This window comes from Herpailurus yagouaroundi, unplaced genomic scaffold, assembly GCF_014898765.1.
Source record: "Herpailurus yagouaroundi ecotype Mexico unplaced genomic scaffold, PumYag 222, whole genome shotgun sequence".
In the NCBI taxonomy this organism is placed as follows: Eukaryota; Metazoa; Chordata; class Mammalia; order Carnivora; family Felidae; genus Herpailurus; species Herpailurus yagouaroundi.
Window position 1 is genome coordinate 18,261,189 of NW_024412453.1, and position 13,510 is coordinate 18,274,698.

At 48.5% G+C, this 13,510-nt stretch overlaps 1 protein-coding gene and 1 long non-coding RNA gene across 3 annotated transcripts in view; one reads left to right on the forward strand and one right to left on the reverse strand.

Moving 5' to 3' along the window:
* Positions 1-4,902: 4,902 nt before the first annotated feature.
* LOC121019703 (uncharacterized) lies at positions 4,903-13,282 on the reverse strand. 2 transcript variants are annotated; one of them, XR_005785743.1, is made up of 4 exons: positions 13,213-13,282; positions 11,754-11,862; positions 8,832-8,925; positions 4,903-5,282 (listed from the first exon to the last, which is right to left on the reverse strand). It is a non-coding gene; the product is annotated as an uncharacterized LOC121019703 (long non-coding RNA). The 2 variants fall into 2 exon arrangements; XR_005785742.1 differs by lacking the exon at positions 13,213-13,282 and adding an exon at positions 13,035-13,190.
* A 158-nt stretch (positions 13,283-13,440) lies between these two features.
* Positions 13,441-13,510, forward strand: part of MEIOB (meiosis specific with OB-fold) — a 33,539-nt gene continuing 33,469 nt past the window's right edge. Inside the window, exon 1 of the mRNA XM_040459435.1 lies at positions 13,441-13,483. The gene's annotated coding sequence lies outside the window, so the exon portion shown is untranslated. The remainder of the gene's footprint in view (positions 13,484-13,510) is intronic.

The following is a 13,510-nucleotide window of genomic DNA, read 5'->3' on the forward strand; positions in this document are numbered from 1 at the left end:
AGACCTTTACGGCTTCTGACTTTTATAGCCCCTGGTCTGACGGCGGAGGATGGTTCATAGGTGCTGTAGTCACATGCTATAAATACAACTTTGTATTTTGTGCCTCGAGGTGGGATTTCGATACACCTTTAAGGGTAACATTTTCCTGGGTGAACTTTTTAAAAACATTTTTCATGTTTATTTATTTTTGAGAGAGAGAGAGAGAGAGCATGTACAGAGGACGGGCAGAGGGAGAGGGAGACACAGAATCCGAAGCAGGCTCCAGGCTCTGAGCTGTCAGCACAGAGCCCAATGTGGGGCTCAAGCCAGTGAACCGTGAGATTGTGACCTGAGCCGAAGTCACGCACCTCGCCCACTGAGCCACCCAGGTGCCCCCTGGGTGAACTTAAACAAGTGCGATAGATTTTTTAAGAAGCAGAAAACAAGTGGATGAAATTCTTGTCTACACTGCATGTAGTATGGATAAAAGCAATATGAGTTCCCATTGGAAAATGGTGTTAATCTTGAGCAAATGACTTTGTGAGTTGTTGGATGCTACTGGGACCCGCCTATTTGTGTTATCGGCGAATTTTGAATTGATTCTTTCCAGGAACATTAACCACAGTGAAATGTTCTGGACAGAGAGGTATTAGTAACATCTCCTAATTTTTTTTTTTCATCTCCTAATTAATTAAAAAAGAAAAAAGGTAATTACATTCTCTGTCAGGGCCCTTAAATCATTTTCTGCTTATGAATTCTTGAGGCTGCTTGAGATTTGCTCAGATCTTTAGTTGAGCTGGTTAAAGACAAACAAGCATGAGCTTGTAATAAACATTTAAGAGTGTGGCAGCTGCCCGGGTTGGGTCAAGCGGGGTTGGAGGAACTAGGAAGTTTGTGGAGAGAATCTGATGAACCCGCACCCACCCTCCAGGCACCTCCCTCACTCCCCCCTCCAACCACCCTCCCTCACTCCCCCCTTCCAGCCACCTCCCTCACTCCCCCTCCAGCCCCCTCCCTCACTCCCCCCTTCCAACCACCTTCCTCACTCCTGCACCTGGAGATTGGTTTCTGGACCTTAGCACAGCAGCTGGGCGCTGAGGCTGACAGTGAACAGGGGGAGTCTGTGGGAACGAGGGCTGAGACCCCTATGTCAGCGTGTCGTCCTTCCTCAGCCCCACTGATGCTTGGGGTCGGATTCTTTATTGCGGGGGCTGTCTGATGCGCATGCACAGTAGGATGGTGGGAGCACCCTGTCCTCTATGCACCAGGCGCTCCCCCACCAGCTGTCACATCACCACGTGTCCCCTGGGGGACAGTCACTGAGCTTAGTTGGCTGGAGGAACTGAGCAGGCCATATTTGAGAGTGGGGGCCAGATTTAGCAGATGAAACTGCAGGACGCTGGGTTAAAGTTGAATCTCTGCTACACAATGAATACTTTTTTTTTTTTTTTGTATTATATGTCTCAAATATTGCATGGGCCGTACTGGGTCCCCTGTATTTTTTTTTTTTTTTAAGTTGATTCATTTATTTTGAGAGAGAGAGGGAGAAAGCACCAGTCGGGGAGGGCCGGAGAGAGGAGAGAGAGAGAATCCCAAGCAGGCTCCACGCTGTCAGTGCAGAACCCGCTGTGGGGCTCGGACCCATGAATTGTGAGATCGTGACCTGAGCCAAAATCAAGAGTCGGCTACTCAACCGACTGAGCCACCCAGGCGCCTCGCGAATGTGTCTTGTTAGCAGACTCGGTTCCTCGTCAGCTTTCCGGCTTTGATGGAGCCAGTGGCCAGGATGGCGAGTCCCATGGCCGGCATCTCAGGCCGTCAGTCCAACAGACCTCAGATTACTGAGTTCTTCCAGCAGCCGCCTGAGCCTAGAAGATTCTTTCCAGCTAAGCCCCTTCAGATGAGACCCCAGCCCTGGGTGACACCCTGAGACAGCCCCGGGAGACCCCGCGCAGAGGACCCAGCAAAGCCATGCCCACCGCCTGAGCCACAGAGACGGTGATGACAAATGGGCTCGTCCCAAGCTCTGTTTTGGGGCAGCTTGTAACAGAGCAATAGATTCCTCGTGCCTTCCCTTTGCACAAATGAGATCGCACGCTGGCCGCTGTTGTGAGCGCTCTAAGAAACTACACACAAGAGCTGCTGAACGAGGGCCAAGGGGTACAGACTGACGGTGCCTCCATCGGGCACAGAGCGGTGCCCTTGTCTCCCTGGGTTTTTTCACCAAACAGTAACTTGCTGCCCTAACGGTGTGACAAGTGAGGTCGGTGTCAAGCCATATGTAACATTGAAGAAAATGTGCAAAAAGGCTGGGCCATCTGGGTGGCTCAGTCGGTGAAGTGCCCAACTTGGGCTCAGGTCATGATCTCACAGTCCATGAGTTCAAGCCCTGTGTCGGGCTCTGTGCTGACATCTGAGAGCCTGAAGTCTGTTTCGGATTTCTGTGTCTCCTTCTCTCTCTGTCCCTCCCTGCTCGCACGCTCTATTTATTTATTCAAAACTAAATAAACATTAAAAAAACCAAATAAATAAAATAAAAGGCCAGATAGTAAATATTTGCGGTTTAGCGGGGCATGTAGTCTCTGTTGAAACTGTTCAAGGCTGGGGCGCCTGGGCGGCTCAGTCGGTTGAGCGTCCGACTTCGGCTCAGGTCACGATCTCGTGGTCCGTGAGTTCGAGCCCCGCGTCGGGCTCTGGGCTGACAGCTCAGAGCCTGGAGCTCATTTCGGATTCTGTGTCTCCCTCTCTCTCTGACCCTCCCCCGTTCATGCTCTGTCTCTCTCTGTCTCAAAAATGAATAAACGTTAAAAAAAAAAAAAAAAAGAAACTGTTCAAGGCTGCCATTACCACGTCTAAGCAGCTCTAGATTATACGAGTGCCAGTGGGCGTGGTTGTGACCCATTAACACTTTATGGACACTTAAATTCGAATTTCGTATCATTTCCACATGCCGTGAAATAGTCTTCTTTGGATTTCTTCAACCATTAAAAAAAAAACAAACGGGGCGCCTGGGTGGCGCAGTCGGTTAAGCGTCCGACTTCAGCCAGGTCACGATCTCGCGGTCCGTGAGTTCGAGCCCCGCGTCAGGCTCTGGGCTGAAGGCTCGGAGCCTGGAGCCTGTTTCCGATTCTGTGTCTCCCTCTCTGTCTGCCCCTCCCCCGTTCATGCTCTGTCTCTCTCTGTCCCAAAAATAAATAAAAAAAAAGTTGGAAAAAAAAAACAAAAACAAACGTAGAAAACATCGTATGGCTCACCAAGTCGTACAAAACAACAGGTGGCAGCCAGATTCAGTCCACAGTCCACTTGAAAAAATGCCGTGTGTCATTCTTTGGGATTTTTATTTTTTTATTTTTTGTTTTTTTTGAATGTTTATTTACTTTTGAGAGAGAGAGACATAGTGCTAGCTTCCCTTCCTCTCTTGGTCCTTCTCCCATTTCATTCTGTTGCTCACATTTAGTCACCATGGATATATTTTCTCTTATCTGGTATTAGGGATTTCTTAAGGACAATAATAATATTTTTCAAGGGCTTTTAACACCTTTACTCCATATATCTCTTGTAGCTTCTCCTTTCATTTAAATGCTTCATCCCAAACTATTTCGCATGGGTCTTGTGTCTCAAAGTTCCTGAGGCCTTGGATGTCTTAAGAACATATATTTTAAAGTTTATTTATTTTGTAAGGGAGGGAGAGAGAGAGAGAGAGAAGGAGAGAATCCCAAGCAGGCTCTGTGCTGTCAGCTCGGAGCCCAATGTGGGGCTCTATCCCACGACCAGTGAGATCATGACTTGGGCCGAGGTCAAGAGTTGGCTGCTTAATTGACTGAGCCCCCAGGCGTCCTTTAAAATTATTACTATTGAGGTATAATTCATATATTGTAACATTAATTCTTTTCAAGTGTACAGTTCGGCAGTTTCTAGTATATTCACAAAGTTGTGCAACCATCACCACACTGTAACTGGAGAGCATTTTTATCGTGCAAAAAAGAACGCCCGTGTTCATTAGCATCCACTCCCTGTTTACTCCCACCCCCAGTCTCGGACAACCTCTGCTCTGATTTCTGTCTCTAGGAATTTGCCCATTCTGGGCTTTTCCATGTCAATGGAGGAAACCGTCCTCGACTCTACAATCATTAAACACCCTCTCACATCAGATCTTTACCATCTTTTCTTCTTATGGGTTATATTGTGTCTCCAAACTATGTTTCAGTCCTAACCCCGAGGACCTCAGAATGTGACCTTATTAAGAAATAGGATCTGGGGCGCCTGGGTGGCGCAGTCGGTTAAGCGTCCGACTTCAGCCAGGTCACGATCTCGCGGTCCGGGAGTTCGAGCCCCGCGTCAGGCTCTGGGCTGATGGCTTGGAGCCTGGAGCCTGTTTCCGATTCTGTGTCTCCCTCTCTCTCTGCCCCTCCCCTGTTCATGCTCTGTCTCTCTCTGTCCCAAAAATAAATAAACGTTGAAAAAAAAAATTAAAAAAAAAAAAAAAAAGAAATAGGATCTTTGCAGATTTAACCAGCTTAAGATGAGGTCATTGGGGTGACCCCCCATCCAATATGATTGGTGTCCTTACAGGAAGGGAAATTTGGGCACACAGGGAAGCTGATGTTAAGATACAGGGATAAGATACAAGAAGTCTACATGCCCAGAAGTACCCAAGATGGTAGAAAAACACAAAAAGTTGGAAGGAGCGAGGTGGATCCTTCGCTGGAGCCTGCACAGGGCTCCCTGCCCCATCTCCTTCCTGCACGCCGACACCCTGGGCATTCCTCAGTTCCTTGAACACAGACAGGACAGCTTGGACCATAAGGATGGGTGGGGCCACATGGGTGAGCTGGAAAAAGCCTGGGTCCCTGACAGTTTTGCCAAGTAACCCTCGAGCGTTTGCCTTTGGACTTACACGTGAGACAGAAACGTCTATCTTGCTTGCATCTCTGGTATTTGTTTACTGTTATCTGCAGTCAGAATCAACTTCATGGGTGTGCTTCTTGCGTGGTGGCCCAGGGTTCCCCACCTGGAAGGGCCCTGTACCTGGTTTACCATCTGCTGTCGCCATCTTGAAATTCTGATTAATATTTGAACAAAGGGCTCTGTGTTTTCATCGTGCACTGGGCCCTGAAAGTCGTGGAGGTGATTCTGTTTGCCACTGGATCTGATCCCCAATAATACAGTCTGACTCTGAAGCCTGCACTCTTTCTACTTCCTGGACAGCCATTCTTTTAGTGATCAAGTTCCAACATCTATCGTTTGTGCCCGGAGCGTCAGGGATGTGGGTTGTTTTTGCTCCTTGGTGTCCATTCGCCTTTCTGTTAGAAGGACAGCAAATTTCCTTTAAATTCAAAAGTTTAGGACGGTGGGGGGGGGGGCCGCCGGGGGGGGCGGGAGGGAGAGGGGGCCCACCCTAGCTACAGGGTTGGGCATTTGAAGTAGGCTCATCAATGCTTTCCATTCCCTGGTCATAGGGATTGATTCAGGGTGGGGACAGTGACCCATTTCCAGACAGTGACAGACCAGAATCTGTATTTCATCCGTAGGGACAATGAGCTCCATAGGGGACGCAGAGAAGCTGAGACTTGGGTTTAAGCCTCCGGATTGGGTTGTTTGTTTGTTTGTTTTTGAGAGAAAAAGAGTGAGAGAGAGAGACAGAGCACGAGTGGGAGAGGAGGAGGGACAGAGAAAGAGGGAGACAGAGTATCTGAAGTGGGCTCTGTGCGGACAGCAGCCAGCTGACACGGGGCTCAAACCCAGAAACCGTGAGATCATGACCTGAGCCAAGTCGGCCACTCAACTGACCAAGCCACCCAGCCACCCCAAGAGTTTTGTCTCAACTATCCCGACTTTTACTAGAACCAGTAAAATCCACCACCAGCACCACGATCCGTTTCCTTGAAAGCCAGTTGGATTGTATTTTGTCACTTGCAATGACAAAGGCCCTAATTAACCCATAAAATGTACCCATAAAATTTTCTCAAACAAAGCGCTAACCTTCACAGTGCTATCTTAATGAAACTATTAAGGACTATCCTACTCACAGGATTCTGATGCGTTGTTGTTGCTGTTGTTTTGGGGGCTCCTGTGACACAGCAGATCATATCTGGCAAAGTGACCAAGATATCTCATAGGGGCTGGGCAACTTCTGCATCACAGGGTCAGAAAGAATCTATCTGTTTAGCTATAGTACGCATTTAGGTCTTGAAGAAGTACACTCAGATACACAGGGGGAAAGGGAAAGGAGATGAACAACATAAAGTCTTTATCCAGGGGCACCTGGGTGGCTCAGTCAGTTAAGCGTCCGACTTCAGCTCCGGTCATGATCTCACGGTTCGTGGGTTCGAGCCCCGTGCCGGGCTCTGTGCTGACAGCTCAGAGCCCAGGGTCTGCTTCGGATACTGTGTCTCCCCCTCTCTCTGCCCCTCCTCCACTCAGGCTCTGTCTCTCTCTCTCTCTCTCTCAAAAATAAATAAACATTAAATGTAAAAAAATTAAAAAAAAAAGAGAGCCTAGCAAAATATAAATGAAAGGATGTGATATACAAAGTCTTTTTTTCCCCTGTTAATCCATAGCTTAAAGCCTCTGAAATAATTCGATCAGTGGTTGGTATCACGTGAAATGGTGACCCCAGAGCAGTCTGTCAGTTCCCTGCGTGCTATTTTTCAACAGCATGGCGTAATTATAATGGACTTTATTGACACAATAAATATGGGAGCACAGGTGGTATCTGTTTCCAGTTGTCTAAGTGAAGAAATAAAGATCTTGTAGTATAGACTTGACATGGAGAATTTGTCAAGCCACAATAAAATTTTGCAAGAGCTCTGACCTTGGGGTCATAAAAAGACTGATCAGGAGGAAAAAATTTTTATGATCTAGGAGCGATTCCATTGACTTATTTCACTCTTCGCTGGAATGCCAAAATGGAGGGAACCGCTTCCCACTGCTGCTTTTCTAAACCCGAGCGGGAAAATCAATACAAATACTGTCTGAAGTCATGAGCTTCCGTTAAGTAATAAAACACAGGCAACTTTTATTTTTAAGAATACTGACCCCGAAAGAGTGAGGGGTCCTGGAATTTTTAAAAAAAAATTTTTGTTTTTAAAATTTACATCCAGATTAGTGAGCATCTAGTGCAACAATGCTTTCAGGAGTAGATTTCTTAGGGTCCCTCCCCCATTTAGCCCATCCCCCCTCCCACCACCCCTCCCGTAACCCTCAGTTAGTTCTCCATATTGATGAGTCTCTTGTGTTTTGTCCCCCTGTTTTTATATTATTTTTGTTTCCCTTCCCTTGTGTTCATCTGTTTTGTGTCTTAAAGTCCTCATAGGAGTGAAGTCCAGGATATTTGTCTTTTTCTGACTAATTTCGCTTAGCATAATACCCTCCACTTCCATCCACGTAGCTGCAAATGGCCAGATTTCATTCTTTTTGATGGCCGACCAATACTCCGTTGTACATTATACCACATCTTCTTCATCCATTCATCCATCAGTGAACATTTGGGCTCTTTCCATACTTCGGCTCTTGTCGATAGTGCTGCCATAAACATGGGGGTGCATGTGTCCCTTCGAAACAGCACACCTGTATCCCTTGGATAAATGCCTAGCAGTGCCATTGCTGGGTCATAGGGTAGTTCTATTTTTAGTTTTTTGAGGAACCTCCATACTGTTTTCCAGAGTGGCTGCACCAGCTTGCATTCCCAAGGGGTCTTGGAATTTGACCATTAATTAGCCTTTTGAAGCTAACGTCAACCGGTGTGAGAGAAAAAACATTGGTGATTTTCTTCAAAACAGATCAAAAGATCTTGTAATATGGAGTTGACATGGAGAACATCATCTTATCTTGTACAACTCGAATAACGTTTCACTTAGGGATAAACACAATAAGAATACCAGTTACGGGATTTCCTTCCACATTTTCCCATCCATCATTTCCCAGGGATGACTACCCCAACTACGGCCCTGAGGTGTGTAAAAAAGAAGCCGGGGAGGGTCATGTTTATTTACGTTTGACACAAAGTAGATCATGCCCCCAGTTCAGCTGCAGGCTAGAGCTAGAAGCAGCCCTACAATGTGAATCTGCTGGTCTCCCTGTTGTCACCAGAACCACCAGAACGTAAAGGCTGATGCAGCTCAGGTCGTGATCTCACAGTTTGTGAGTTCGAGCCCCATGTTGGGCTCTGTGCTGACAGTTGGGAGCCTGGAGCCTGCTTCAGATTCTGTGTGTCTCTCTCTGCCTCTCTCTCAAAAATAAATAAACATTAAAAAAAATAAAAACAAAACCAAAAAGCTTCGGTCCAGGAGATCGTGACACATACACAAATAAACACGCCGTGTTTCCCCGCAGGGTTTGTACTTTTGTGTTCATCCGTGTCCCGCCGGACCTGTCCAAACCTTTTATTTGACAGATAAGGAAAACGAAACTCGCAGAGTCTTGACCGACACCGCTCATTAGTGGCAAAGCTGAAATGTGACCAGACAGCTTGACTTTTAGTTCCTGTGATTCCTGCTAGCCACTCTTAAACCCCAGGTATTTCCTCGTTTTAGATACGTGCGTGCGCAAAGAATCCGCTACGATAAGAGAGCTCTGATGAGTGTATATGGAAATTAAGCACAACGAGACCTATCTATCGTCCTTTTCTCAGAGTGATGATTTTAAATTTTGAAACGTCTTTCGTGATTGGGGTTTTCTCGTGCTTCCTTTGGCCCGTGCCAAAATATCAAACAACACAGATAAACGATCGTGCTCTGAGCAAATTACTGAACGTGTAAACAAACCTAACAAAGGCGAAGCCTGGGATTTGGACCCAGAATGAGAAAAGGGTGGTGCTGCGCACAGCTTTTCCCAAGCACCTGTATTCTTACCTTGGAGGACTTTTCGACTCTGGGACAGGCAGACTGAGCAGGAGTTATCATTCAAAGCGGTGGGGTGGCTTCATTCCAGGGAGCTCTGAAAAATCTTTTTTTTTTTTTTTTTTTTTTTTGGGGGTGTGGGGGGCAGGGTGTGAGTGGGGCAGGGGCAGAGAGAGGGGGAGACGCAGAATCCGAAGCAGGGTCCAGGCTCTGAGCTGTCAGCACAGAGCCCGACGCGGGGCTCGAACTCACGGACCATGAGATCATGACCTGAGCTGAAGTTGGACGTTCAACCGACTGAACCACCCAGGTGCCCCTCGAGGGAGCTCTTATGAAAATGTTTTCTAGAAGTAATAATGTGATGACGAACGTGATGGACAATGAAGCAAAGGCAATGGAAGTAAAGACGTTGTGTTCACGGGGTCACCAGGTGTCATATATGTTCAAATATTTTTTTTGTTTTATTTGTTTATTTTGAGGGAGAGAGAGAGAGCATGAGCACAAGTGGGGGAAAGGTAGAAAAAGCAAAGGAGAGAGAGAATCCCAAGCAGGCTCTACACTGTCAGTGCAGAACCTGATGCAGGGCTCCATCCCATGAACCGTGAGATCATGATCTGAGCCGAAATCAAGCATCAGATATTCAACCGACTGAGCCACCCAGGTGCCCCATGAAATGCATTTCTAAACATAAATTCATTACCTACGTGCAAGTCTTGGGGAAATGGGCATGTTTTAGAGAAATGGTGGGAAAGAGGGGTAGCGTTTTAAACTGAGTCCAAATTCTAGAAAGTGATGAATGCCAAACTAGGGAATTGTGACTGGAATCCAGGGGTCTGTAAATGATGGCTCACAGGCCAGACATAGCCCACTGCCTGTTTGGTAAATGGAGTTTTACCAGGACACAGACATGCCCATTTGTTCAGGTATTGTCTGTGGGTAGTTTTGTTTTGTTTTGTTTTGTTTTGTTTTGTTTTGTTTTGTTTTTTTCACTATAAGGGTAGAGCGGAGTCATTTCAACAGAGACCATATGATCCCTTCCAGAAAAATATGGATTCACTCGATGATGGACAGTATTGAAGGTTCCAGAACAGAGAAGTGCTGTGCTCAGTCTGGCATGGGGGTGTAGGACGGGCTGGAACAGAGAGAGGTCCGAGTCATGAGACAGGATGCCACTGGAGCCCAAGTGAGAGTGGTTGCCATAAACATGGGGAGACAAGGACAGGTTCAAGAGCCATTCCAGGAAGAACGGAACCTGCCACCTGGTTAGAGAAAAGCAGAGCAGAAGACGGGATTCAAGGCTACCTTTGAGGCTCTGAGCTCTGGTTACTAGCTGCACATCTGCCACAGAACTGGAAGACCAGCGGCTGGCCCGGGGTGAGCGTCTGACTTTGGTTTTAGCTCTACATCCCTGGTCCCTCGGGTGGGGCAAGCGCCTGGGACGTTGCTGATGTGCGGCTGGAACGTGAGAGGTCTGTGATACAGTTCACGGCAATGCCACTGGTAAAGGTATGTTGCCATGAGCTAGGAGGGTTTTAACAAGTTGTGTGTGTCTGATGTGCACTGTGATATAAAGTGGCCCATGACAGCCCTCCAGAGAGGTGCGCCCTTCGTAATGTCACAGCAGTAACTTCCTGGTGGGATCGACTGAGGGGCAGCCAGAGTGGGCTCCAAGGACCAAATGTGTCAGGTCTCCCCTGGTGTCCCCTCCCTCAGCACATGTGGACATCAGGCACGGGGAGCACAGAAGGGACACACTGCCAGGCGCAGCAGTCCCTGTGCGTGGACTACAGACACTACGGGGTGCCCAGCCCGCTCACTGCTCACTGTACCACGGAGCATTGTGCACCTGGGGCCCTCATAGGTTCTCCAGTCCCTTCCGAGTTCCACCTGGATTCCGGCTGCTTCCGGTCAGATGTTACTGTTCTGTTTCTCCTCTCTGCTGGTGGAACAAGTCAAGTTCTTTCCGGCTTGGGCCACCCACACTTGAGAAGGGATCTGTTCTTCCCACAGCCCCCTGGATTCTGACTCAGCAGTTTGTACGGATCTTCCCCAGAACTTTCCAGAACCTTCTTGGGCTCTTGGTGCTGGGGCTGCTACTCTGGAGTTGCTAGTGCTTTGTTTTTTCAGGAATTCTCTGCCTTCTGATGCTTCTTCAAACCTTCCCGAGTCCTGCTCCCCCCAAATGTGCTTTCACTCTCCTCTCGTTTGCCCCAGCAGCCCCTAATCACTTTGCATTGCCCTTGAACCCTATCTAGTTCTTACTGTCCCGTTCATGGGCTACCTTGCTCCTCTTCTCCAGACAAACGTGCGCAAAAACGTACACAAATATCTGTAAGCGTTAGCACACCTACAATCTACTTAAATGTTGGTGGTCCCTGGATGGACAGAGGAGTGGGGAGTGACACTAATGATTGATCACTCAGTATTTCTGCACCCGGGACGGATGCTGTAATTACAGGATCAACTTCAGAAAAGTCCTTTTGTTGTTAAGTATATTAAAGGGGGTGTTGCAATTCATTAAAATAATTGCCAAGCCTTTCCTCCCGATTAGTAAGTGTAAAGTTGATTACTATACATTTTTCCTGTCACTCCTTTTTTTTTTTTTTAATTTTTTTTCAACGTTTATTTATTTTTGGGACAGAGAGAGACAGAGCATGAACGGGGGAGGGGCAGAGAGAGAGGGAGACACAGAATTGGAAACAGGCTCCAGGCTCTGAGCCATCAGCCCAGAGCCTGACGCGGGGCTCGAACTCACAGACCGCGAGATCGTGACCTGGCTGAAGTCGGACGCTTAACCGACTGCGCCACCCAGGCGCCCCTCCTGTCACTCCTTTGTGACATACTCCTAAGATGGTTTGACAGCTGGCATGCTCTGGGGAGGCGACGGGCACAGCCTCATACCATTTCTTTAGGCAGACACGCAAGCTATCTTACCTCTGACCTTTGTTCGCTCACCCTTGACTCCTCCGTCAAGTGGCAAGCCTAGGCATTCCTTGTCCTTGCTTCTGTTCACATCCATCCAAAACGCATTGACAAGTCAATTCTATTGTTAAGAACAAACCAAGTTGACAGAATTGCTATAAAAAACGGATGAAACGAATTCTTTTCGCAACAAGAGGGTCCCAATCTGATTATTAACATCAAACACCCCCACTGTTTTAGGCTCGTGTTTCCAAGCAGCGTGTCTGATGAAAAGCCTTTTGTGTCCAAGGTGACTATGCTCGCTTAATCTCAGATAGCTTTCAGCGAAAATTAATTTACTAAGATATGAAATATACAAACAAAAGTTAAAAAAAAAATGTGACTCCCCTACTGAGGCTCAAGTGAAAAATGCTTGCAAACTGTTTTTATACTTTCTTTTTTTCCCTTTAAAATTGACTTAAAATGCCAGTTCATTCTTTTGGAAAGATCACGATATGTTCTTTTAAAGACAAAGACTGGAGAGGAAAACGGACAATTTTAAAAAGCTTTCTCTATTCAATTTGATATGTTGGGCACGTAGGTACTTTATTTGGCTTTTGATTGTTATTTGGGAAATTAAAAACTAACAAATGAGGAAAAGTAAAAGCTATGTTGGGATGGTAACATAAACTTGCCTCTGATGTTGTATTTTTCTTTTTCTTTTAATTTTTTAAATGTTTATTTATTTTTGAGAGAGAGAGAGAATGAGCAGGGGAGGGGCAAAGAGAGGGAGACGGGAGAGACAATCTGAAGCAGGCTCCAGGCTCTGAGCTGTCAGCACAGAGCCCCGACACGGGGCTCAAACCCACAAACTGTGAGATCACGACCTGAGCCAAAGTCCCACGCCCGACCGACTGAGGCACGGTTGTACAGTAAGCACCAAAGTTGTTTCTCCTTTTAAAGGGAGAAACTCAACAACTTCAATAATGGTACACGTGGACAAATTTACTAGCTCTAGCTGCTGGATCTTGACTCGTTTGCCCCTGGTTAGTACTCTAGTAACAATAATTCGTTTATGAGTCATTACACTAAAGGGATTTCCAAATGGTGGTAATGAAAATCACGAAGAGCCGGCAATTTTTGTCCGGCTCACCTGAGCCCAACAGCCGGCACCCGTAGTGGCCCACCCGGTTGGCACCTGTGCCCCTCCCCCACCCGACACGCTGGAGACAGCGCCCCGGGGCCGCCCGCGCCCTCCTCCCCGGGGGGGGGGCTTCCTCCCGCGGCCGCACCCTCAGGCACAGGCACGCGCACCTGCAGAGCCTCGTCCAGCCGGGTCCTGGGACCCTGGGACTTCTGCTGGGCACCCGACGCGCCTGCGCAGGCGCCCGACCTTCCGCAGCCCCGCCGCCCCTGCCCGCTGTCCGGGCCGGCGGGGACGGAAGAGCCGGGGGCCACGCACGCTCTTGTCTCCCGGAGCCCCGCCCCTCACCAGACGCGGTCGGAGCGGGACCTCGGGGCCCTCCGGGCGGCGGAGGGAGCGGGGCGGGGCCAGAGCGAAGGGCTGGGCGGAGCACGCGCCAGGGTGGAGGGCGCGGCGAGGCGCGGGGCGAGGGAGGGCGGGGCGTAGGGCGGGGCGAAGGCCGTTAGGGGCGGGGCCTGCGCTGAGGGTCTCGCGGCGGGCGGCCGGCGTCGCGCGCTGTGGAGAGGCGGCGGAGCGAGGGCAGGGCGGGCGCGAAGAGCCGCGGGGCGCGGCGGCTGAGGTGAAAGCCGCGGTCGCGCCCCGGCCT